The sequence below is a fragment of the Heliangelus exortis genome, unplaced genomic scaffold, assembly GCF_036169615.1.
Source record: "Heliangelus exortis unplaced genomic scaffold, bHelExo1.hap1 Scaffold_131, whole genome shotgun sequence".
NCBI lineage: Eukaryota > Metazoa > Chordata > Aves > Apodiformes > Trochilidae > Heliangelus > Heliangelus exortis.
The window spans coordinates 217,229-243,394 of NW_027285950.1; the positions used below are offsets into that span (position 1 = coordinate 217,229).

At 50.5% G+C, this 26,166-nt stretch overlaps 1 protein-coding gene across 6 annotated transcripts in view; it reads right to left on the reverse strand.

Moving 5' to 3' along the window:
* The window catches only part of LOC139790699 (maestro heat-like repeat-containing protein family member 7), a 90,843-nt gene that overhangs the window by 31,989 nt on the left and 32,688 nt on the right, over positions 1-26,166 (reverse strand). Inside the window, exon 11 of one of the 6 annotated variants that reach the window (XM_071732569.1) lies at positions 985-1,190. The exons of the other annotated variants lie outside the window; for them this stretch is intronic. The gene's annotated coding sequence lies outside the window, so the exon portion shown is untranslated. Of the gene's footprint in view, positions 1-984; positions 1,191-26,166 lie in introns of those variants that run through there. 6 annotated transcript variants of the gene reach the window in all.

Below are 26,166 nucleotides of genomic sequence, written 5' to 3' on the forward strand. Positions count from 1 at the left end.
GGCTTGTGCAAAAAGAAAAGGGGGGATATGTTGTGGAATGTTAGAGAGGTTTGGAGAATGCTGGAGAATATTCCTGAATATTCTCGAAGAGATAGGAGGTGCGACCCCTTTACTATGCCCAACCCCATGTTTGGGAGGCCAATTAGATCGGCCCATACTCCGGTGCTACCTGCACCAGGGATTCTCTGTGCTACAGGTAAACACACCGGGTGTCCAATAAAAAGTTATGTTGGTGGCAGGGGTGTGGTCACGGAAGCACTATATAAGCGAAAGTTGCTGCGCAATAAACCAGAAGGTCGTTTATCAACCATATTGGTTGCACGCATTTTCTTTGCTGCTCCCGCAGCTCCCCATTCTCACTGCCACATCAGCACCTGACACTGCCCTGTCCCAGGCACCTTTTTCTCCTGCTCCTCTCAGACCAGGACACTCTTGGAGATCAAACAAGCCCAGTGAAGCTCCAGGCTCTAACCTGCACCCAAGATAAACACTGCCCTCCTCTCTAAATAATAACCCTTCCATTTCCACCCTCCAAACACAGTGTTTCTTGCCCTCCCTATAGGTTTGCCCCTCTTCTCTGGGCAGCTTCACCAGAGGAAAAACAGCCAGAGGCCCAAGCCCCCAGTCCTGCTTACAGGGAGTTCACCCAGCACAAAGCTGGCCAGGGCAGCAAAGGTGCTGGCAATGCTCTGGTGTGACAGTCAGGTCCCTTTGCCCATGGGGCCTCCTACCTCCACTTCACTCATCCAAGCTTCCTCTGCTCACTCTTCTGCTCTGCTTTCTTCCACACACCACGGAGGCCTCCACTTTCTTCTCCAGCATCTCCTGCTGCAAAGAGGACACAATCAGCACCAACAAGTCCCAACAGCTCCTCCAGCAGGATGGGCTCCCACATTGAAGCTCTCCACACCAGCCCTCTATTCCTCTTCAAGCCAAGATCCCTCAAACCCTCAACCCCCCCCAGCTCAGCTTTTCTAGCCTGGTTTGGGCCAGGATAAAGGTGATTTTCTGTCTTGTACTTTTGCTTTCAGCTCAGTCTCCTGTAAGTAGCTGCACTTGCTGAAATGAACAGCAAGTTTCTCAGTCAGTGTTTGCTTCTGGGACTGATAACACTCAATGTTTACAGTTACTGCTAGAGACTGGTGTGCAGAACCAAGGACACTGCTCGGTTCTGAGGAACATTTTGGGCTCTGGAAAGAGAAAAGGAGTAAAAAGGTCACACCTGCAACCCTCCTTTGGGGAGGAACGGACAAGATAAATGACCAAAATTGACCAAACTGAGTATTCCATCACATACACCTCATACTCAGTAAAAATTTGAGGGATCACAAGGGTCAAACCCCTTCCTGCTTCCCCTTCTTCTCCTGCCCCTGTTTGCTTCTGTATCCTGGGAGGATTCCATCCGTTCCTCTGCCTGTGCTCCTGATCCATCCCAGCCTGAATCTGTGTGTTCCTGCCTCCAGCTCCTGACTGCTGCTGACTCCAGTGTGACCCCCTTCCCAAAGGAGGGATGCAGCCTGGCAACCCCAAGTAGCCCTGGCAGTCAGGCACCACCACCACTGTGTCCCCTGCCTGTGGTACCCCTGTTGCCATGTGATGTAAACACTTCGAAAATACAAAATATGTCTCTTGAATCAGTATTTTTTCTGCTCCTTTTAAAATATACCAAACATCCTCAATTAACAGATTTTTCCCCAAACTTAACTAGCTTCTGTTTTATATCATGCTTGACAAGCTCCTAAAGATAAGACTGCTTATCCAGTTGCCTCCAGGTACACGGTCCAGACAAAGGTAATAAATTGAGCAGGGTACCAAGGACTGAAAGATAATAATAAATAAAAGAGAAGTTCCTGAGATGACAAAATCTGTGTTATTTCTAGCAAGTCTGTGTGCCAGTGATTTATGAAAAGACAGAACTCCTTCTGCTGTATAAAACTCCAAGAGAAAAAGAAGCGCGCGGCTCTTCTCCCCCCCCTCCCCTCTCTCGGCACTTCAGCTTCAGCTACAGGACAGAGAAGCGGCAGGAGCGACAGACCCCACGCACCCGACTACAACCAGAGGCCAGGGCCAGCGGACGGTGATAACATCTTGATTACTCCCTCCTTCTTTTCTCAACGACTCTTCTCTCCAAAGTAACTAATTGTATAAATCCTAAATAAATCCTTTTAACTTGTTTAAATCATAAAGCCTCGTTATTTTTGTAAATTCACACGTCATCTATGAGTAGTGGCTGAATTTTCCTAGCAAACAAAATATAAATAATAACTCGGATCATAACACCATGGAAACAGCATCCCGGCATCCCAGCACTCCCACTCCCTGGGATTCCTCTGGACCCTCTCCAGCCCCCCAGGAGCCCCCCCTCACTCACTCATCTGCAGTGGCTGGACCATGGTCACCTCGCAGGGTCCTGCTGGAGAGCTGCTCTCCTGAGGAGCCCTCACCTCCTCCCAGGCCTGCTTGGGGTGGCTGGGGGGTCTCCGTGCCATCCTGCCAAATGGAGGGAAGTGTGGGAGGAGGAAAGGAGGGAGGGGCAGCTTAAGGGGAACACAACACCTCTTGGGCTGCCCTTAGGCCCCATCCTCTCTTACATCCCCTCAGGACCTTCCTCTACCCTCCATCTCATCCCAGAGCCCTGTGTACACGTGCCCTGCCATGGCCCCAGCACCTCCCTGGGAATCCCGGCTTCTCCCTCCCTCTCCAGGTTGTGCTCTCCTCACAGCTCTTCAGTTTCTGGCACCTCTCAGTTACAGCCTTTCTCCCACTTTAAAAATCTCTCAGCAAGAGCTGAGAAGCCAAAGATGTTGATGCCCTCTCCTCTCTTCCCGTTGCTCTCTGGGGATGCAATTGCCAAAGGGGCTCTTACAGTGCCCCAGACTCACCAGATGATGTCAGAAGAGGAAACCAAGCAAGAATTCATCTCTCTCTTTTCTGCACCACCTGAATATCTCCAATCAATGCCCTCCCCTACAGCCTCAGAGACAGAGAACTCAAGGATCCAACCCTAGCCCAACTGATCTAGGCAGCTTCTCAGATGCTTCTCTACACACAGCCTGTCTCTGCCCAGCCTAGAAAGGTGGAAGAGCTCAGCCTGGAGCTTGGAAGGTAGAGTACAGCCTCTACTTTTCCAGTCTCTCACCTCTCCTAAAAGCCCAATCAGAATTACCTTTCGTCAGGTAATTTCCAATACCCAGAACACACAGCTCCCTATCACCACCACCACCTCAATGGCTTCATCACTGCACACCCCCCACATCTCCAGCTGTACCCCAACTATAAAATTAGTAGCTAATGGCACTGGCAACACACCTTGCTCACAGGTGGAGAAGTTAACACAGCCATGGGAGCTCCTCCTCCCTCCAGGGAAGTTACTGGAGCTGCTCAGTCCCAGCAAGGGTCTCATTTTTAGTGTCTTCTAAAGGGCAAAGGAAGTCAAGACAGGAGATGAAGCATATCAAGTTGCAGGTTCATAATTCAAGTGCCCCATAAATGAGCTTGAAGTGTCCATCCTCAAAGGCACTTCAGCTTCAGAGCTGCTCCTCAGAAGATGCTGCTTCCTCACTCCTCTTGGGTTTAGCACAGGCATTTCTCTGGTAGCCAGGCTCCTTCCCTGACCAGGGGGAATTCACCTCACCACCTCCAGTGCCACAATACCTCATCACCCAGCAGGGATCACCTCATCACATCCTTGTTCCAGAGGGGCAGCCAAGTCAAGCCAAGGACCCCTGCACCTCCATGAGTGCAGCAAAGCATTTGTCCCTTCCCCTCAGCCCCACTCCTAGGAGGAACACTTCCCAGCACAGTGGGCACTGCCTAAGACTGGGGAATGGAAACCCACAGACTCTAACAAGTTGGACATTGACACTTTCAAGCAGCCATGCTCCAGGGGCAGGCAAGGTTCCTCACTCCTGCTACCAGCTCTTGGAACACCACCAGAAGAGCCTCTTGCCAAAGAACAGCACAGTGACTTCACTCTACACAACCCCCTTCCAGCCCACCACCAGCCACCCCACTGCAGAGCTGCCAGCAGCCTGACTGTGGCCACCCCCAGGCAGTTCCTCTCCTCCCCTCTGACATTTTGGTCACCCCAGTTCCATTTCTGTTACGCTGCCGCAAATCTGCAACGGCCAAAGTTCTCCTTGAAGCCCCTTTTCAGAGTCTTGCAGAAGAAATGCTGAAATCCCTGACACACCTTTTCCAGGCTGGCCGGACGACAGAAAGGGTCCTCTTCCCAACCTGCATTTTACCTGCCTCCCTGCCATCTGGACCCCTTCTCAATGGACACAACTGAGCCAGGCAGGAAATGGAATGTCTACATCTACAAGTAGTGCTTCTTTCCTTTTATACTGCCTTTCAACCTCATTTGCCTCCATCTGCTTGTTACCTGCTCCCTCAGCACCTGCTCTTCTGCTCTTTGCTCTCTACACACAGTGTGCACATGAGATTACAAGCTCTTTCACCAGCACATTTCAATTCCTCAGGGCCTGTGCCCCCTACTGACTCAACCACCCCCTCCTTTCTCCCTCCCTGACACCTGCCAGAGCCCATGGCCTCACTCCTGCCAACAACAAACCCTTTGGAATAGTAGGTCCAGGACTAGGCATGTCAGATCCTCCTCTCAACACCAGCACTTTCCAACAGAACAGGGCAGGGTGCACAAAGCACACCATGGTGGCAGAATCCTTGGGGAAAACCCCTTGGCCTTGCTACCACAGACCACACACCTGAAACGAGCATTCACCCACCTCACACCAGCACAGGGGACCTTGGTTACAGGGGCAAGACCCACTTTTACCCATGTGGGTAAAATATTCCTGTGGTGAGATAGGGCCTGGCGAACGGAAGATCTCGCGTTGTAACGGGAACTCAGGGCCCCTCTCCCTATAGCCAATACCATGCAACCAGTGACACGACGGAAGTGACGTACTGAAGCCCTAGGTGTGTCTATATAAACCTGTGTCACGCTTCAATAAACTCTCGCTCTCCTCTCTTTGCTGCTCATCCCACCTCGGCGTCTGTTGCTTAGCAACCGCGTGCCACTCCGGAACCGGGCCGTGCCTTTGCAACGAAAGGCAACAAGTGGTGCCGAAACCCGGCCTTAAACTTTAATAATCGTTGGAGTGGCAGCGCTAGCACTTTAGTTAGGGTTGTGCGATACTTTTCCCAGTCAGGGGGTCGAAGGAATATTGTTCCAGGCCCGGAGATTGACGGGAAACGGTCATTGGCAGTTTTGTTCCCGGTCGCGGTAGGCCGTAGACGGTCCTGTACCTAGCGACTGATGGAAGTTTTTGGGTCCCAGCCCGGAGTCGACGGAGGTGTGCTTTCCCGGCTCATGCCCAGAGGACGTGTTCCAGACCGGACGGACGGAGAAGGATGGAAGCCCTTCTTAAGGTCGTATCGCAACTGCATAAGCAGTGGGGTATTGATTGTACAACAATCGATTTTAAACTTGCGGTTCCGAGGTTAATACAATTGGGAGCAATTGAGCACCCGGTGGATATTCTCCACCCAGAGGTTTGGCCCAAGTGCACAGTGGCGCTGGCCGAGGAGACGATCTCCTCAGGTAGTGGGAAAACTTTGAAAGCATGGGGGAAGATCCGGCAGGCTCTGCAGACGGCCATGCAGGAACAGGAGACCTGGAGGGCAGCAAGGGACTGTCTGCTGGCCGTCCCGAAGCTGGGGGTCGGGGTGACCACGCAGACCTCGCGCCCACCAGAGGTCGGTGACCTCGCAGAGCCCCAGAGCCTCCAGGAGGGCGATATATCCCCCCGCGCCGAGTCCCCGTCCCCCCGCGCCTAGTCCCCGTCCCCCCGCGCCGGCTCCTCGTGCCGCGCCGTTCCCCCGAGTCGCCGCGACGCGTCCCCTTCCAGCCGCGCTGATTCGCCTCACCGCGGGGCCGGGTCCTCATCCCGCGGCCGCGAACCCTCGCCCCGCCGCCCCAGGTCTCCGAGTCCCGCGGGACGGCAGAACCCATCTGCCGCGCCCCCGCCGGAGGACCGAGACCGGGCAGAGTCCTTCTGGGACAGGCTGGCTGAGGAAGCCAGGATCGCCGCGGAAGGGTTCGGGGCCAGGCCACCGCCATACGCCCCCCACTACAACGCCGAACAGCAGGGGAAGGGGCAGGGCGCGAGTGTGCCCGACGGGAGCGGGGAGGGAGCGCCGGTTTCAACACGTGCGTGCGCCGAGAGGGGGAAAGAGCTTGGGGGGAAGGAGGGCGGTGGGGACGCTTGGAGATGGAAAGGAAGCGCAAGCGAGGGGCTAAGAATCGAACACGATAACATTCCGAATAAACGCTCACATGGGGAGACAAAATATGCCCGCATGCAGAGCATGTGGGACCGGAGCGCACGTGCTCGCACAGGAAGTTGGCGGAGCCTCACCCCGCCCGCCCACAGGGGCGGTAGGCGGGACCGGAGCTCCTCCGTCCGCCCAGGACCTGGGCGGAGCCGCAGCCCGCCCACCCGCAGGGGGGGCAGGCGGAGCCAGAGCTCGCCCACTCGCAAAGGGAGTCGGCGGGACCGGGGCTCGAGAAAAAAGTACCGGAGTCCGGAAATAACCAGTCAATCGAGTTCCGATTCTGGATCAAGTATTAGTTCGGACGAGTCGTCCGGTACTGAGTCAAATTCAGAGAAGGAAGAAACGGCGGCAGATAGGATTAAAAGCAAAAATATACCTGCCCGCAATATAGAGGAACTGCAAATTGAAAAGATCCCTCTCACGAACTGGGAGGAAATACAGAATGTGCGCGCCGACTTGGTCCCAGACATAGGAGTGTTCCCGGTCCAGGTGGCGGGTGGGGGACAGAGGAGCAATACGCTGGTAAATCCTAAGGCTGTGCAGGCAATTGTTAAAGCAATTCCGGACAAAGGGCTTAATTCTGCTATGGTCTGCACCCTCGTAGATGGGGTTTTCGGGGGAGATGACATGCTCCCGTATGATATAAAATATGTTTGCAGACTGATGTTTGATGGGGCAGGTATGATTGTATTTAAACAAGATTGGGAAGAAAACTGCATGAAGAGACTAGCCCAAGTAACTGGGGCGGATCACCCATTACATGGCTCCAACCTACAGCTACTAATGGGTACAGACCCAACAATGATTACCCCTCAGGCACAAGCCTTAGGCCTATGGGCCCACAAAGTTATGACAACTACCCATGCAGCCAGAGCAGCCATTCGCACAGCCTCCAGTGTTATTATCAAGTCATTGCTATGGGCCACAATAAAGCAAGATGAAAATGAGAGCTTTATAAGTTTTGTAGATCACCTCCAATCAGCGGTTGACTCTTTGTCCCTGCCCGCAGAGGTGAAAGGTCCGGTTGTTGCAGACTGTTTACACCAACAATGTAATTCAAAAACCAGAGAAGTCTTACGATCACTGCCGGTGGGGTCAAGCCTTGCAAACATGATTAAGCATGTTGTAAATGAAGAGCATCTGGCTCCAATTCATACGGCTGCCCGCACATCGACTGCAGTGATGGCGTGTTTTAAATGCGGCCAGACGGGCCACATTGCGGCAACCTGCCCTCGGTTGGAGGGCCCACCAAAAGCACCTCCCCCACCCAAGAACCGATCTAGAGGACCGTGTTGGACCTGTGGAAAGAACGGACATTCTGCTAAGGACCATAGAGCTAAAAATCAGGGAAACAGGGCGGGGAGAGGACATCCAGGTTGCGTGCGATCCTCTCCCACCTGGAATGTGGGGCGACCCAACTGTGCCAACCCTGGATGGGGTGGGGCACCCCCGAATCTGCCACCCCCTCGAGAGGTGACCAACTTCATGGTCCAGCCGGCGGCCTAGCCAAATCCGCCTCCTTCTCAGGGACAGCAAGGACCACCCCCTGGGGGAGAGACCCCAAGGTGGCCTTGGCAGTAAAATGTAATAACCCACCAGTGGTGTGGGGGATCTGTTCTCTCTATAATATCCCAAATGACACCACCATTAGTATCCCCTTTTTGGTTGACACTGGAGCAGATGCTACAGTTATTCCTGAGATGATTTGGCCTTCACGATGGGAGTTGGTAGATGCCCCCATGGTGGGTGGAGTCGGGGGACTTACCCAAGCACTAGAAGAAGGACCACTGGTCATAATTAGAGATGAGCTGGGAGAATGGGAACATGGGTGGAGACTGGTCTTGACAGGGCGAGGGTATGCCGCTGTCAAAAATGACGGCAGAGTTAAATGCTGCTCGCTTAAGTCTATTAAACCAGACCTCCAGAATAAAACTAATGAAATCTGTGAGTTGTTGTCCACAGGACTATTTCATCGGACGCCCTCTTAACCCGTACGTCCCGATGGCAAGAGAGGACGACCAGTTAACAAGCGTCCAGCCCGCTCCTGAGACTTCCGCCGTACCTGAGACTCCTGTGCCAGGAATGGGTGCTGTGAAGATGGGAGGATCAGATGATACTGCAAAAAGTCATCACCTCAGGGCCCCCTAGCTTTCAGATATCCCCTTGTGATTTAGTCCCTACAAACCCTTGTTTGGGTCACGTAATGTACTATATGTGCCCTAGCTACCTCAGCTTCCAACCTGTTACTAACTCGCACCCATCTACGGTGCCTTGTGTTTCTACTCAGGTTTCTGGTGTATATTTTTATATGTGTTTTTCAGATATATATTTTTTTACATGGATTTTTTACTAATATCACGAGTGTCTTTTCGGTTGTTGTGTTTTAGCTAGTTTTAGTTAAGCATGTGTGTTAATCTGAGAGAATTAACGTGGTTGCGGATATCAGTAATCCTGGGATATCAAAGTAAATGACCCCTGGCGTGCAGTCTCAGACCTGGCCAGTCTGACGCTGACACCGGGAGACGTTGCTCGCTGATGGCTGGGAGGCCGGCCACCTCTTTAGCCTCGGTGCAGCAACGTATAACAGCATGGTTTTGTCCGTGATAGTTTCTGGATTACCGATACCTGCAATATGTTTGATTTAAGCTTATTTTTAGGTTTCGATATTGGTAACTTAACTGAACATAGGGAAGGGGGAAATGTGGTGAGATAGGGCCTGGCGAACGGAAGATCTCGCGTTGTAACGGGAACTCAGGGCCCCTCTCCCTATAGCCAATACCATGCAACCAGTGACACGACGGAAGTGACGTACTGAAGCCCTAGGTGTGTCTATATAAACCTGTGTCACGCTTCAATAAACTCTCGCTCTCCTCTCTTTGCTGCTCATCCCACCTCGGCGTCTGTTGCTTAGCAACCGCGTGCCACTCCGGAACCGGGTCGTGCCTTTGCAACGAAAGGCAACATATTCCCATGTGTTTTCCTTTAAGCCAAGCTCCTGCAGCCTGCACTCTGAAGAATGCCAACTGACCCGAGCCAAAGCGCGGTCGGGCACACAGAAGAAATTGACAGTAACCTGACTGCTTGTGGTCGCTGAGATGCTCAGAGAGCTGAGAACGGAGAACTCAAACCCTGTTCTACACACTCAACGGGCTCTTTAGCAAAGCTTTTACACTGAAACAAAACAGAGCTTCTGTGGAGTCCAGTGAGCAAAGGCTGAGAGCAGCCCCAGCACAGGGACTTACCCGGCACTCCACCAGCCACTGCCAGGTCACAAAACCTTTCTGCACAGCCCCCAGACTCAGCTTTGCACCAGAAGCAGCTGGAAACTTTCCTCCTGCCGCCAAGCCAGCCTCGGTTGCACCTTGCATATTCAGTCCTGGAACTGGGAAGGCTCAAACCTCTCCTTCTCATCTGGAAAGACAAGGTGTTTTAATGAAGCTGTCACACACAGCTCTTTGCTTTCTTTGTTTTTTTAATCTTTTAGAGAAACCACTTAAAGAACCACTTGTGTGTCTCTTGCCTTATCTTGCAACATATGTAACACAGCACACAATTCAGCTCTTGGGCAGAGGAAAAAGAAAAGCAGAGAAAAAAAAGAGACACAAGTGCCAAGTGCTCTTCTGGAGGACTCGGACACAAGCACCGAAGATGCTGTTCAGGGTAACAAGCACACAGGAAAACTCCTGTGCCATGAAACATTCAGAATGTCAGGGCTGGATTCTCAGCCTCCAACGGGGCTCTGCCACGTCATACTGCTGCTGAATCACAGACTCACGGATGCTGGAAAGGGACCATTGGAGCCCACCTGGAATAACCTCCCCTCTCCAAAGAGTGCACAACACGACCACTGCACCGCAGAGCAGCCCGTGGGCCTTGCTCCTTTCAACATGGCTTTCCCAGCTGCTTCCTTAGGGGAGACTACGTCACACTGACAGGTTTTCTCTCACTTCCACCAGCACCCGGGATACCAAGTGTGAGGGAATGCTGCTTCAGTTTACCTTTAGCTCCAGGACCAGCTGCTCCCCTCTAGCCAAGGGCAGCCTGAGCTCCCTGCAGCCTGCCCAAAGTCCCAGGCCCCATCTCGCTGTGCTGGGGGCTGCTGCTCACCCCCTGCACAGAATCACAGCCTGGGGAAGGGGCTGTGAGCCCAGGCCTCTGCTCAGCAGGGGCATCTGAAGCCCTCTGGGGCTGTGCTCACACAGCTTGGCAACATCTCTGCCACAGCCTGCCTGGGAGCCTAACAGGGAAAAGGGCTTTCCTGATGCCCAGAGGGGACGTCCCGGGGGTCACTTCATACCCATCGCCTCTTGGCCTCTCGCTGCCCACCACTGGAAACAGCTCTGGACCCTCCCGTCAGGTGTTCAGAGAGCTTGGGATCCCCCCTGAGCTTTCTCTTTTCCAGAGGGAGCAGTCCCAGCTCTCTCAGCCTTCCCTCCTGGGACACACTCCCCTCCCTTCATCAACTGACTGCTCCTCTGAGGGACTTGCTGCCGTGTGTCCCTGGCTGGCTGGCACTGAGGAGCCCAGAACTGGACACAATGCTCCCCTCACCCGTCCCCAGGAGAGGGCAAGGATCACCTCCCTCCACCTGCTGGCAGTTCTGTTTGTAAAGACAGCCCAGGAGACCAGATTCCTTCTTGGAACCTAGGACACACTGCTGGCTCATGAGCAGCTTGGTGCCCACCAGAACCCCTCCCAGCCTGTGCTGAAGGTACAGAGAGGATCCAAGGCTGTGGCATTAGATACAGATTATTTAAGCTGGCAGACTGTAGGGCATGAAGAAGCAGTAGTGGAGGGGCTGAGACAACTGAAAAGCTATTAGACAACATTTTCTGTCAAAAATGATAGAAATGAGGGACAGGCATCAAGGACAACGTTGACGTTCAGCAAAAAAAGCAAAACAATTACCAAATGGGCCACTGAGACATTTCACTTCACTGCTTGATAGAAGCTGGAAATACATCAAGAGTAAATTCACTGAAGTGATTTTTTTTCTTGGTGGTGATTTTACCAGCTGAATCAGACACAGAAATGCACTCAACAGGCAGCTGAAAGAAACTCGACCCCCAAGTTACCTACAAGTAGGACTGCGTAGGGATACCAGATTTAGAATAAACTAGGTTTAATATCAAACAATGTCTTTCTTCCGGTAACAAAAGAGAGGATTTTGGTGCCTTGTAACAGGCGCTGGGGCCACAGAGAGAGCACGTTATCCTACTGGAGATTTTCCTCTCAGAATTACAGGATGTTGGGACACCTGAAACATCACAGGTGTGCGTGGCAAAGCTACTGGCTGCCTTTTCCTCATGAAAATAGGGACAGAAGAGGGAAAAAAAAATTCCAGCGCAGTCCACCTCCAACCACCAACCAACCAACACAGGTATTCTTACCTCTAAAACTCCTGCTCCACAATGACAGGCAGCTTCTTCCCGTGACACTCCACTCCTCCTCAAAGCCAGGGACTGCAGGAAGGCTCAGCCAGGGCTGATCTCCTCCCCCCGGGAACAGCTCCCTGAGCTGACACACAACCCCATCTCCATGCTGGCAGGAATGGGTGCCTGAGGGCTCCCTGTGGCAGGGCCGACTCAAGAGGGAGCTCCACGGCTCTTCCCAGCACCCGATGGATGTGGATTCTGAGGAGCAGGTGGCAGCTGGTGGGAAAGGAGCAGAGGGGAACAGCAGCCCAGCAAGGAGCAGGAGGAAAGGGGGCTGGGCTGCTGGGCTGCCTGACTTTCTATAGGGTGTGGGCAGGAGAGGGGAGGGAATAGTGACCCCTCAGGGCCACAGACCCTCCTTAACTTCTCCAACTCAAACTTCTTTATTTCCTCCACTCCAATTGTTTTAGGTACCTTTTTTCCACTCAGTGGGAACCTCACCAGACCACCATCACCTCTCCAATAGGATGGACAGAGGCTCAGCAACTGCACCTGCCAGCTCCTCAGGACCCGTGCGTGGACCCCGTGAGGTCCCATAAACTTGTGCACCTGCAGGTTCTTTAGATGATCACAAACCTCTTCTTCTCCCCCAGTGGGGGCTCCTTGGTTGTCCCAGGCCCTGCTTTCCCCTGCTGTGGCCTCTGCAATGAGGCAATGAGCACTTCCCAGAGGAGACTGAGGCAAACAAGTCGTGGAAAACCTCAGCATTCTCACTATCCTCTGGAGCTAGGTCTGACATTTCCTTCAGGAGAGGGCCTCCATTTTCCTGGCTTCTCCTTTTATTCCCACCTAGGTACCTCTCAAGCTTTTCTTATTGCTCTTTCCATCCCTGGCAAGATTCAATTCTACCTGGGATGCATGTGGCTCTCCTGCCCTGCTCCCCAGCTGCTCCGACCACCTCTCTACGCACCTCACCCAGGGTACCTGCCCTTGCTTCCCTCCCCCCTCTGCATGCTTCCTCCTTCAGTTTGAGGGCTTTTAGGAGCTGCTGGCTCATCCCCGCCACCCTCCTGGAGTTTTTCCCCGGCTGCGGGATGGGGAGAGTGCGGAAACCGCAGCTGCCAGCACGGCCCGGGAACCAAGATGGCCGCCGGGCAGCCCCCTGCTTGCCCCGGGACTACAGCTCCCAGCATGCCCCGGGGCGCTCCTCCTCTCCTGCTGCCTGAGCCCGCCCGACCCCGGGACTACCCCGGCCCAGCTGGGAGGGGGAGCAGGAGAAAGGGGATCTGGGCAGGGAGAGAAGGCAGGAAAAACGAGTGGTGAGGAGCGGGAAAGAGGTGGAGGGGAAGGGGGCAAAGAGGGAGGGAAGGAGAGAGAGGAGAAGGGTGGGAAGGAGGAGAGAGGGGGGATGGACAGAGAGTGGGCCAGGGGCGGGCCAGGGGCCTGAGAGAGACAGAAAAGGCCCCAGGAGAGGGGAGTGACAGAGGGGTGGGAGAGGGAGCAGGAGAGAGGGGAAAGGGCGAGGGGAGAGGAAGGGAGAGGGGAGGGAGAGGCAGGAAAGGGGAGAGGCTGCAGGAGAGAGAGGGACAATAAGGCCAGGAGAGGAGAGGGAGAGAAAGAGGTGGAGAGAGAGAGAGAGAGAGAAACAGCAATGGCTCTGAGACCAAGCAGGGAGGAATTGGGAAGTGTTGAGAGGGAGACAGCCAGTGAAAGCCCAAACTTGTGATGGGCAAAGGAGAGAGAGGGAGGGATGAAGAGCTGGGGCCAGGGAGCTGGGCAGAGCCCCAGAAGAGCAGTGATGAGCAGCTGGGCCAGGCCCCAGCAGCCTGGGCTTCCCCCTGGGGTCTCCATCTCTGCTGTCTGCCAGCACTGGGGGCACCCCAAATGTCCTGCCTGCTCCCCACAGCCCTCCTGAGCCCTGGGGACAGCTGGGCTGTGGTGTCCATGTCCCAGGGCTGATTTGGGGGTGTCAGGGCTCTCCTGGGGCACTCTGGGACTGAATGGGAGCAATATCTCTGAGTGCCTCAGCCTTTCAGCCCTGGCAGTTGCAGCCAGGCACTTTTTGGATGCTGGTGGTGTGTTGGTGGCTCTGTTCAGCTCCCACTCCAAAGCTGTGATCACTGAGATCCGGGGCCACCTTGAAGGCCCTGGCAGAGATCTCCAGGGAGTTTGTATTCCATTTTTTGGTATCTTTGGGCTACAATCTGCTGGGGCAATGGGATGCTGGGGTTCCAGGTGCTGGGGCTATGGGGTTGCAAGGTTGTGCTATGCCAGAGCTTAGGTGAGCATGTTCTTGTTCCTGACAGAGTCTGGGTTTGTTGGCCTGGGTTGTTCCTGGGATGAACTTATTTTTTCCTTGTGTTCTGAATGGTCTTTTCTTGTGCAGGATGAAAGGTTGTTTTCATTTTTAGGGTTTGATTAGGGACCCTTGGTTTGTGTACCTGGTTTCTTCAGGTTGATTTTTTTGGTTGTGCTGGATTGTGTTGTGTTTTCTGTCTTGAAACCATTTCTGGTCTGACACCTCTATAGCAGGTAGGGCAGTGTGACTGATGGTGCGGTCTTGCGTATTTCTAGGGAGTCAGTGGACATGTGTGGCTGGAGCCTTCTGCATCACTTACCCTTTGATTTCTTGAGGGTAAATCTTGCAATGTTTTTGCTGAGGTGCAAAAATGAAATAGGAGAGCAGATCTTCCTCACTCACACACACACACACAACCACACACCCCTTCCCCCATCTGAAGATGAACAGCCCAAATCTCTGGGGCTGTGTTCTTTTATTAAACGTGTGTCAGACATCCAGCCCCAGGGGACTTGTGTGCAGAGAATGGCTGCATGGGCCTGGGGCTTGACCATCATCACCTGGAAGGCTGACCCATCAACACCCCACCCTTGATGCCCCATCAATGCCTCCATACTGGTAAAAAACCTAAAGCTGCTACCAGTGCAAGAGGAGTTTCTACTGGGAATGAGATCTTATCCAACATAACTGGAACCATCTCAGTGATCACAAAAATCACAGAATTGTCACAGTTGGAGAAGCTCTCTAAGATCACTGAGCGTCACCCCCCCCTCCCCACTATTCTGGCCCCCCCCACCCCCCCGCTTGTACTGGGAGGTGATGGGAGGGGGGTGGTTATCCCAGTACTGCCCAAACTGGGGGTGAGCAGACCAAGGTAGGGGGAGAGGGTCATGGATTCAAGAGGGGACCCCAGCTTATCCCAGGGGCAGGGGGATGGAATTGGGAACCCCCCAACTCATCTGGAGGGTGGAGGGGCTGTGATTTGGTCTCCCCCTACCTCATCCTGGGGGAACGAAACTCGTCCTGGGGTTTGGGGGCTGCAGTGGAGGAGACTCAACCCCATCCCTGGAAACCCCAACTGATCCTGGGGGCTGGGGGCTCTGATTGGGGACATCAAAAATATCCTGGTGGTGTTGGGCTGCAATTGGCAACCCACAAACCATCCTGGGGGCCAGGGGACATGATGGCTGACCCCCAAATCATTCCAGGTGATCTAAATTACCCTGGAGTGTGGACTCCCACAATATTTCAAGAGAGCCCAACTCATCCCGGGGCGGAGGCTGCAATGGGGAACACCACCCAATCCTGCTGAAGCCCAGCTCATCCCCCATGTGGGTGTGATGGGTGCCCCCCCAGCTCACCCTGAGGAGTGTGCAGCATAGCTGTGGACTCCACAACATCCTAGAGGTGGCCAGTCCTTTCTCACCATTTTAGGTATAAAAGTCTCACTTGTGATTCAGGAAATGCAGCTTGCTTTGTGGAACAGCAACCTGCTCCCCTTTCTGTGCAGAAATGGGGATTAAGTCAAAGATCTGGACTCTGTGTGTGCTTGTGGCACACCAGGTAATGGACCCACTTTGGGGACAACACTGTGACAGCATCAGAAACTGCAAGAGATTTATTAAAGAAAGGGAGTGCTGTCAGTAAGGCAGAGTAGTGCACAGATTCCCCCAAATCTGTGAAGAAAATGAAATTCAGTTTCTTAGCTCAGTTTGAAGGTAGCTTTTACAAGCCTGTGACTGCTGTCAGTATTGCCAGGTAGACATGAGTGGTTTCAGCAGGGGAGGGAATGCAAGCCATTGCTTGTGTCATTTCTCCATGGATCTGCCTAATATATTTGTGGTTTTAAACAATGTTCTCTTCTTCTAGACCAGTCCCTGGTCACTGTCCTGGAGAGTATACTTTTGAAAAAGATGAGTGTGTGTTTACCCAGAAGAGGAGAGGACCCAGGGATGGAGGGGTCCAACTCCCACTTCTTACACCAGACCCAAAGGAGACGACACTGCTGGGGTAGGTGAGTTAAACTCCAGGCTGAACTTTCAGAAGGGAGACTGCCAGTTACCCAGCAGTACTTTGGAATGATAGGCTAGACCCAGGAGAGAGTTTGTACTGTTCTGTTCAGAACAGTTCTTACTCAGCTGGAGTGAACACTCATTACTATGATTACTCTGCACAACTGTTGCAATCTCACAAGTATAACAGTCTACATCATAAAAATCTTTCTGAAAATTGTTTCAGTCGTAATTTTTAAAATAATGAGCATGTCCAGCATAATGAGGATGCTGAGAGAATGCATTCTACTTTGCTCATACTTGCTTGTGTATCTTTGTAGGGCTCCCGTGAATACAGAGGCATCCAACATGGGCTGTGGACAGAGAGCACCCCTTGTTTCAAAATCACCAAGAGGAACCTCTGGAAAACAGTGCTTGACATTTTTCTACCCCAGGTATGGAGCTGGGGCTGGGTTATGAAGTGTTGATCTACAAAAGGAAGGTGATGATGAAGAGATTCCTTTGTGGAGGAGGAGAGGGGAAGGAAGGATCTCATGGCCATGGGCATTGATGGAATTAGGAAAGTGAGAGGAACAAGAAGGTAAGAAAAACAAGCAAAAAGCATCCAAAATGGAATAGTGAACTGAAGTATATGCTAGAATCCAAGTTTGGGGTCGTATAAAAAAATGTAAATTGTTCAGATGTAGATAGCTTGGAATGGAGACCTGAAGAAACTGAAGTAACATCATTTCTTACAGATGAAGGAAGGGAAGGAATTAATGAAGGCATTTAAAGGCTGCAAGTATGAAAATAGTTCATTAATTCAATTTTTCTTTTTTTTTTGTCACATATTTAAGTACTGTTTCCCCACCATTTTTGGTAGTTTTTTCTTTAGATCACTTGTGTCCTTTTCCCTCAGGTGTCTAAAGCCCTGTCTGGATGTGACATCAACACTAAGCTGTGATAGACCAGCTGCTTCCTGCAGCGTGGCCTTTCTGAGGTGGCACCAAAGGCAAGGGGAGATGCAAAGCCAGAGCTCTGCCTTTGCTTTCAGCAGTGCCATCATTTCAGTGTTGCCAGAGACAAAGCCTGCCTCAGTTTCTCTGTCAGAGAGGAAGCTGAAATTCCTATTGACAAGTTCAGTTGCTACTGACACAGCACTGGGCATGAAACTGCACTTCCTCTTAGAAGCCTGAAAATTAATGTGTTAGAAATACCACATGCTGAATGTGTCTGAGAATTTCTCTAAAAGTGTAGAGCCACTGATCTTTGATTTAAATGGAAGTTGGATTGTTTTGGGCTGTTCTACTGTTCTTTTAATTTGATACTGGCAAGAGGTCCTGTGTTGACATTAGAGTGGGAGGCTGGTATTGTTGAGTTTTTAGGTTTTGCTCTTGCTGTGTTGGATATTCTGGTTGGATGATAGTGAAATATTGCAGTAGATTTTTGAAGCACTGGATCTGGGCACCTAAATGATTGTAAATATTCTCTGGTTGTGGCTCAGACTTGAGTAAATGTAAATATGGAAAGTGACTGCATGGCAGCACTGTGTGTTGGTGTTTCTGTTCCTTTCCGTGTCTGTATATTTCTGTACTACCAGGACTGGCATTTCTATTCCTACAGATATTTGATCTCTTTCCTTTGCCTTGCCTTTGTTACCCAAATTGAGGAGAAGTTCTTCCTCTCTGCTATCTATTGATAATGATTTGTAAAGTTTTGTAGGGTGAATTTGGTCAGAAATTGTTAACCAGCGGAGGAAATTCCAGTGCTCTTTGTTGATGGGGAAGAGAAGTGTCTTCCTTGATTTTTAGTTCATACACGTCCAAAATAAATCTTAGTTTTAATTGTAATTTTTCAATAAAATACGCAATGAGAATAACTCTGTTTCATAAATAGATATTTACATGTGGTGTATTTAGCTTTTGATTCCATTCAAGGTCCAGACGATTCAGGTGTAGTCATTACAACCCAGTTTTGAAGTAGTGCTCTTGGCCTGGCTTTGTTCAGAGGTTTGCTTGCAGATGTCACTGGACTGAAGAAGTTGCCTAAGATGGAGCTGAAGCAGTTCCTGCCCATCTAGGAAAGACAGCAATATGGGCCAAGAGCAGTGCTCCTTTTTTTCCTTGCAGACACAACTGGCTTAACTTAAGCTGTGCCTAGCCAGTTCCACTTGCTCTCCAGCTCTCCTTTTTTTTAGAATGTTTTTTTTTGTTTCTCACAGATTGTCTCTTTTGCTAAATTGAATTTATTAATTGAGGTTTGTTGTGCATGTCATAAATCATGGTTGCCAATCTCAAAAATGTTGGCGTTTGAAGAGACTGAGCTTTTAAACAAATGTAAAAGAGTCTAGAATCAAGGACAGGGGATTAATAGGAAGGAAAATGGGTCTTTCTGAAAGCTCCTTGGGGACTGTAGTTTCATTTAGTGTTGAATGATCAGTCAGCTTAAATTACTAAAAAGAGTTCAAGCCGGTGTGGATTGTATCACACTGCAGCCATACGTTGTTTGCTTTGTTTGCAAACTTTACAAAATTCATGAAGTGCAGATACAGAGCGTAGGAAAAGTGACGTGTAGTATTTGTGGAGGATGCAGGAAATTTTTGTAAGGTTTTTTCCCCGCAGTTTTTCAGATAACAAAGCCTCATGTGGGTGTATAAAGAACTTGATGTCCTTGTATCTGGAAGAACACCTGGATTCAGGGCATGTAGCTTCAGTGCCTTCAAAGCTCTGTGCTCAGTGCCCAGCGGGCTCTGGGAGCAGCAGTTGGAGTAGAATGGATGGGTTGGGTGCTCAGGAGGTTGGGCTGTAGTCTCTGTGCTGCTAGGACTGGAGCTGGGCTGTTGCTGAGTGGTGCAGGTTCTTCCTGCTACACATGCATTAGCCTGGCTTAGTTAACAAGAACAGAGAGTTCCTTCCTTAGGAGAGATGCAGGCCTGGTGTAGTTAACGTGGGTGGATAGTGACTGATCTCTAGGGTAAGATGGTGGCAGATACTGAACTCTGGAGGCTGGTTGGACACTGGTGGCAGGCAACTAAGTTAAGAATCTTGTCTCCTGTCAGCCTTCCCTAAGCCTGAGACCATTGCTGTTAGTGAAGTGTTTCTTAAGTGAATTTAGAGAGACTTCCTCACACCTTACTCTTTCACTACTGTCTTCTAGAGAGTTTGTATTGCTGAGTATATTAAATACTTCTGGTGGGAGCACTCAGGCAGAAGAAGTTTAACTGTTTGGCCACTGAAGCTGTGGGAACACCAGGGTGTTTTGACACAGGTGTGAAATTCTGAAATGCAGTACAGAATCAGTAGTGTGTACCAGGAAAGAGAAGTCACTTGCCTGTGGATAATCTCATGTTGAAATCAAGGGTCATCAACATCACTGGTTTACTGGGTGGAAGGTAGTTGAACTACAGGCGGCATGGAAATTTCAGATTGTGATCTTCATTGTACAAGACTTGCTGTTTTGTGGCTTGTTAAATCCTTCTGATAGATCTCTTGATGTTCTTCTCTGCTGCAAAATAGCAACCTCTCTCTAAAAAGAGTTGTGCACTCTTGCAAGGGTATATTTCACAGAGTCACACAATCATCCGGGTTGGAAAGGATCTCTGAGATCATCAGGTCCAACCCTTGATCCACTACCACTGTGGTTACCAGACCATGGCACTGAGTGCCACATCCAGCCTTTGTTTTAAAAACCTTCAGGGACAGAGAATCCACCCCCTCCCTGGACAGCCCATTCCAATGCCTTTGTTATCAGAACTCATTTGATTGCTTGGCCAGGGAGGTTTGAGAAAATAATTTTCCTGAAGAGGGCCCAATGTAGCACAAAAGAAAGTAACTGTCCTTTCACTGTTAGGAAATCTAGGAATAAATTAAGTTATCTGGGCACAGCAAGACTATTATTTTCTTGTTTCTTTGTTAAAAACCCCTGAGGATTTGGTGTAACTAAGAAAATCTATCAAAGTTCTGTGCTTTGAGTGTGAAGAGCATGTAGATTCTGAAAAAAACCCCACGGCAATATCATCCCATTGTGATAAATGGCTGAGTCTCTGGTAGTAGCAAATGAGACTTAGTTTTATTTCAGCGAATAAAGGCAAAGCAAACAACGCTGGGTGCGTGGGGAGTCTCCACATTAAATTAAATTAAAATTAAAAGTTTAATCTTTTGGTTTATATTCCAACCTTTAATACATATTCATAACTATTCTAATACATATTCATGACTGTTCTAGGAATAGGCCGGATTATGTTTATTAGTTCTTGGGAGAGGCAGGCCTTCAAAGGCACATGCTCACTTTATCTCTGAGGGTCTTTTTGACCCCCACCTGGTGGTCGTTGGATGAAGTCAGCGTCTGCCTCAGTTTCCCCTCTTGTTACCCTTCGATTCCGCACATGAGCTCCTTTGCCCTTACCTGTGCAACACTCTGCAGTCAGCAGCAAAACCAGCTTAGGTTAGCACAAGAGGATGTACGCTGGAGCCTTTTTTAGGGTACAGGAACTGTGCATGTCTTGTTTCCTGTTCCCCTAAGCCTTGTGGTTATACAAGGAAAGGTTACATCTCATTCCCCTGATTCAACATTGTGCCTTATCCACACGAATCTATGTGTTTCATATTTCACACTCCGAAGAGGAAAGTGGATTATTTTATAAGTATTCACAGTTGTTAAAATGTTCCTAAAGAGTTGATAATAATGTTGCCTCAAAATGATATGAATCCAGGCTGGTTTTAATTGTGCTATGAGGTGACGTGAGAAATTTTGAATTAAGAAGCCAAGAGAGCAACCGAGGGGTCAAATGTTTGTGGGTTTTGGTGCAAAAGGAAAATAGTAACCTGATTGGTGGTGGTGCTGTGGGTAGGGTTCCATGTGAGGGTTAGGGCCAGCAAAAGTTTTCCTAACCGGGCTTTAAATCGGAAGCTTGGGGCAGCTTCTCCCTGCTGCGAGTTTTTTTTTTTTTTTTTTTTCCACCCCACATTCTTTCTAGCAATTAGCCAACCCCCCCCAGCCTTCCAGGAGCTACATCAGGAAGCTTCCTGGACCTCAGAATTTCAGAATTTCCACCCTTGCCCTGCTCGGGCTCCCAGCTCTGGTGCCTTCAAAAGCAGAAGCTTTGAGCATTTCGTAGGTACTTTCTGAAGGCAGAGCTTGACTGTGCTGCTGCTGTTGAAGAGGCTGAGTGTGTATCTGGGGGCTGTGTTTCCAAGAAGAGAGGGATAGGTAAAAAAGTCTGAAAAATTGGGGGTCGCTTTTTTGGGGGTTTTTGGGGGGGGGTTTGATTTTTTTTGTTTATTTGTCAGGCACGTGAGCCGGGAGCCTGAGAAGGTCATGGGTGGGAGGAAATTCCGAGGTCTGGGTAAATTTCTGAGGTGTCTCCTGGAAGCTGGGGGAGGAAAATTGCCAGGAAGAATTTGTAGAAAAAAATAGAAATAAAAAAGATATTATCAGGAGCAGATCTAGATGCCCGGTCAGGAACAAGGAGCAGGGAGGGGTTAGGGTTAGGGTGTGATGTTCTCAGGTGGGTTCCAGCTGAGGCTACTTCATCCCAGGTGGGGACAGTCCAGGAGAGGAGGGGTTTTTTTCCCAGGGGATTGTGGGAAAGAGGTGGGGAAGGAAATCCCACAGCAGCTCCAGGAGGGACAGGGGATCAGAGCCAGCATGGGGTGAGGAAAGGCAGGTCCTGTCTGACCAACCTGAGCTCCTTTTATCATCAGGGGAAGGCTGTGGATGGAGTCTGCCTGGACTTGAGGAAAGCCTTGGACACCGTTCCCAGAGCATTCTCCTGGAAAAGCTGTCAGCCCAGGGCTCAGACAGGAGCACTCTGTGCTGGGGTAGGAACTTCTGGAAGCCCCCAGAGAGTGGTGCTGAACAGTGCTGATCCAATTGATGTCCCCCAGGGATCAGTGCCGGGCCCAGTGCTGTTTAATTGATGATTGAGGTGAGGGGATTGAGTTCACCACTAGCAAATTCTCAGATGACCCCAAGATGGGGCTGAATTTTGGGGGACTTCAGCAGGGAACTGTAAGATGATTTTCTGTGTAGCTGGGTGTGGCACATGTAGCATGGTGAGGATTAACGTTTGTGTTAACCTTTTCCCCAGAGTTGTCCTGCCAAGGAGGACAGAATTCCTGGTAAGCCAGGAGAATTCTAGATGTCCATTTCCCTCTAGTTCTGGGTTAGACTTGTCTAGGGAAACAACCTGTACTTGTACAATGGCAGTGGAACTTTTGCAGTGAGCTCTGTGCAGTCAGAGGAAGCTAGTTTGCCATTTAAAGATGTGGTGAGAGACAAGAAGTGATTGTGAAAAGATGGGATAAGCTGGTGACAGCTCTCAGCACAGTATTTGATACCAAAAGCCACCACACACCAATAAAAAGAGTGCAACTGCGTATCCCTGAGAATCCCCAGTACAGCCAGCTGGGCACCAGCCTCAAAAGAAGGGTGGTTTTTTTACCCTCTCTAGCTGCTCCTTTTAGTTGGTTATAAAAAAGCCTCTCCTCAGGGGGAGAGTTTTCCACTTTGCATGACTCATAGAGGTGAGGGAGAGTTTCTCAGCTTCTCTCAGATACTTAAGGGACCATTGTCACCTGTAGTGGCAATGAATGAATGCTGAGGCTTAAACCAATGCAAGGTTTAAGGATTAAACCTTTTCCTTTCCTTCAGCCCTCCCCCTTCCCCCTGTGAATTGGTTCGGCCCCTTCCCCTCCCCCCCCCCCCACCCCCTGCAACTGGTTCGGCCGCACCCCCCGTTGCCCCTGGCAACTGCCGTTAGGGGCGACTCTGCCGTTGTGGCTCCTGTGCTGAGCTGCGCTGGGCTGTGTCTCTCCGGCTGCTCCTGGTCCTTGCCGTTGGTTTGCTCCTTTCTCCCGCCTCGTCCCTGCCTTTCCCCTTGTATCCACCTCATCCCCGTCTGTCTCCTCCCTCCCCTGTCCCTGTTTTTGCCCTTCCCTTGTACTTTACCCCCACCCTTCCGGCTCTGCCGTGTGCCTCCTGCTGCTCCCGGGATGGGGCTCTTCAGGAGGAAGCGTCACCGTCGCTACAGGACTGTGCTGCCCAGTTACAATCCTGTGTGGCCCCGTGGTGCTGCCGCCAGCACCAGCGGCCCTCAGATTGAGGAGAAAGATCTGAACAGGCTTCACCACGCTGCCGCCCACGGCCACCTGTCCTGGCTGAGGTTCTGGCACTCGTGGATCAAGATTTGGGGCATCGACTGCCACGACAGGGAGAATCGGTGAGGGGCTGTGGGCCGCTGCTGGGACACCTCGGGTGGCGTGCGGGAGCATCCCCCCTGCAGGGTTTGTGTGGGATCCCCTTGGAGCTGATTGCTTGCAAAGCAAGATGTGCCCTGTCAGCCGGGAGGGGGAACTTGAGAGCTTTCCAGTGCTGGGAGCTGCTGGGTGGGCGCCAGTGCTCCTGGAGGTGCTGGGCTGCCACTTGGCCCTGATCTTCCTGCAGGGTTCTCAGGTATCCCCAGGTCTCTCCTGCCCCGGGCTGGGTGGTGCCACAGCTTTGGTTCTTTGGTGTTAAGCTCACATGTTTAATTCTCAGGACACCTCTCCATCTGGCGTGTGCCAACGGCCACACAGAGGTTGCCAGATTCCTTGTAAAGCATGGCAGCCAGTTGGATGCTGTTGATAATTTTGGGAGAACACCCCTGATGAAGGTGAGTGGGAGAAGTTCTGCTCTTGGAAGAGGGGCTTATTGAGTGTGCATGAAAGGAGAGGTGTCTGGCAGGACTCTGTAAGCAGAGCTGTGCAGAAACACACCTGTCAGATCATCTTTGAAAAGTGCTCTTCTTTCCCAGTGGTCAGAAGCTGGTCAAGCTGTGATGGAGTGAAATGTGAATTCTGGAAGTCTTTAATTTTTTTTTAATTTTTTTTTTTGTGTGTGTGTGTGTTGTTCCCAGGCAGTACAGCTCAGACAACAAGACTGTGTGACTTTTCTGCTAGAGCAGGGTGCCGACCCAAATCTTGCAGACATCGATGGCAACACTGCCCTCCAGTTGGCCATCCTGGCTCGTAGTAAAAACCTTGTGGGGCAGTTAATCAAGCATGGTGCCAAACTGGATGCCAAGAATAAGGTAAATGTTTATATTTCTTCAAGAAGTCCTTTCAGAAAGTTGCATCGATATTTCTTTTACAGATTTTTTTTTTTTTTACTTTGATTATTTACATGATGCATTTCTCTGACTTTTCAGAAGGGCTATACCCCACTAACTCTTGCTATCACTGAAGAACACGAGGAGATATTAGAAGATCTCCTGAAAGCAGGAGCTGATGTGAATGCTCGAGATGAGCATGAAAGGTGAGGGGTTTATCCAGGAGAAGGAGGGGGTGCAGGAAGAAGGAGGGGGTCCAGGAGGAGGACAGGGTCTAGGAAGAGGAGGGGATCCAGGAGGAGGAGGGGATCCAGAAGGAGGAGGGGGTCCAGGAATAAGAGGGGGTCCAGGAATAGGAGGGGGTTGAGGAAAGAGGAGGGGGTCCAGGAAAGCAAAGACTTTGGTTTGCTCCTTGAGTGTTCATCCAAATGTGTTCATTGTAAAGGAAAGGGGAAAATACTTCTTCTGAGAGCAAGCAGGAATGAAAATAATGACTGTGTCTGTGTCAAATGATCCATGGCATTGCATGTTTTGAATCTTTCAGAACCCCACTCATGATTGCTGCTTCTGTTGGGGAAATGTATTTGGTCAAAGTTCTCCTTTCTCACGGAGCCAATTTTTCCCATGAAGACAAAGATGGGAGGATAGCTGTGGATTATGCTGATCTCCATGGCCATTTACGGTAAACTTTGAACATTATGATTAGAGTAAGTGGTGTGGTCTCTTTCTCTTCCAGTATGATTAGAGTAAGTGGTGTGGTCTCTTCCTCTTCCAGTAAACCTCAAGTTTCTCTTCCCTATTCCCCTTTTATCTTCCTTTGGGAGGGTGGAAGGGGGGGGTTACCAGAGCAATTCTGTCACCTGGGCTTTGGTTAGCACTGAGATTCTCTCAGGTGGTTATGCGTGCCTAAAAGGGAGGCTGAGAAAATGTTCTGAGCAGGAGTTAATAACTTGGAAGGTGGGAATGTGCATTAATAGGGTGAATGTGACTGCAGGGAATGCTGGAGTGAGTTCTGTGTGTATTAGGACAAATACTGAGGAGTTTATGAATTTTTATAAATATTTGCAGGGGGGATAATAAATTGGTGTTAACTGTTGTGCCAGCATGTGGTTCTTTTTACCAACTTTATTTCCTCTCTTTCTCTGTGCAGTGTAAGTCAGTACCTGGCAAAACTGGAGGACACAGCAGAAGCTCCTGCAGGGGATGCACTTGGATCTCCTGAGCAGGCAGGAGCTGCTGGAGGGATAAAAGAAAAACCAGACCAGGAGAACACAGGAGAAGCTCCTGTGTGTGATGCAGAAGGTACCAGCATAGTCATCGCTCCTGAGCAGGCAGGAGCTGCTCCAATTTTTTGGGATGCACCTGCTGTGGACAGAGGAGGTAGGATCCTTAACTATGGAGGAGCTCAAGAGGAAAATGACTGGGGACTTTTCTTGAGGTGGTTTGGGAACATGCTGATTTGTGACTTTTTGGCCTTGTCAGGGCAGTTGTGATTTGTTGGCAGGGTTTAACACTGGGCCAGCAATTAAACTGAAATAACAGATGCTCACTATTAATCCCCCTCTGTTGAAGAAAGGAGAGAGAATAAGGGAGTTATGGGTTGGAAACTAAACTACACAGCTTTAATGAAACAGTAATGATAAATAGGAAAAATTACTAAATAGATACAAATATACAGGAAAATTGATACCACGTTCCTCCCCCTCCCCCCCAATAACTCTCACGTCACCGCCGAGGCTTCAGGGCAGCCCTGGGAAAGTCCAGGCTGGAATCCTGGAGTCGGCAGCAGTCGGGAGCTGGAGGCAGGAACACACAGATCCAGGCTGGCACGGATCAGGATCACAGGCAGAGGAAGGGGTTTGACCCTCGTGATCCCTCAAATTGGAAATTTGAGGAAAAATTGTCTCAGAGAAGTCACTGTTAGCAACAAGCAATGCAGTGCCTGTGTGTACTGTCTCTTCTGGAACATAGTTTGATTTAGAACAGTAATGATGCTTTTTTTTTTTTCCACCCTCAGTGATTTTTTAGAAAAAAAATTACACTGCTTTGTGATCAAACACCCTGCTCCTTCAGTGAGTGGTTAAAATCCAGTCTATGCTTAGGAGCTCACCGAGCCCT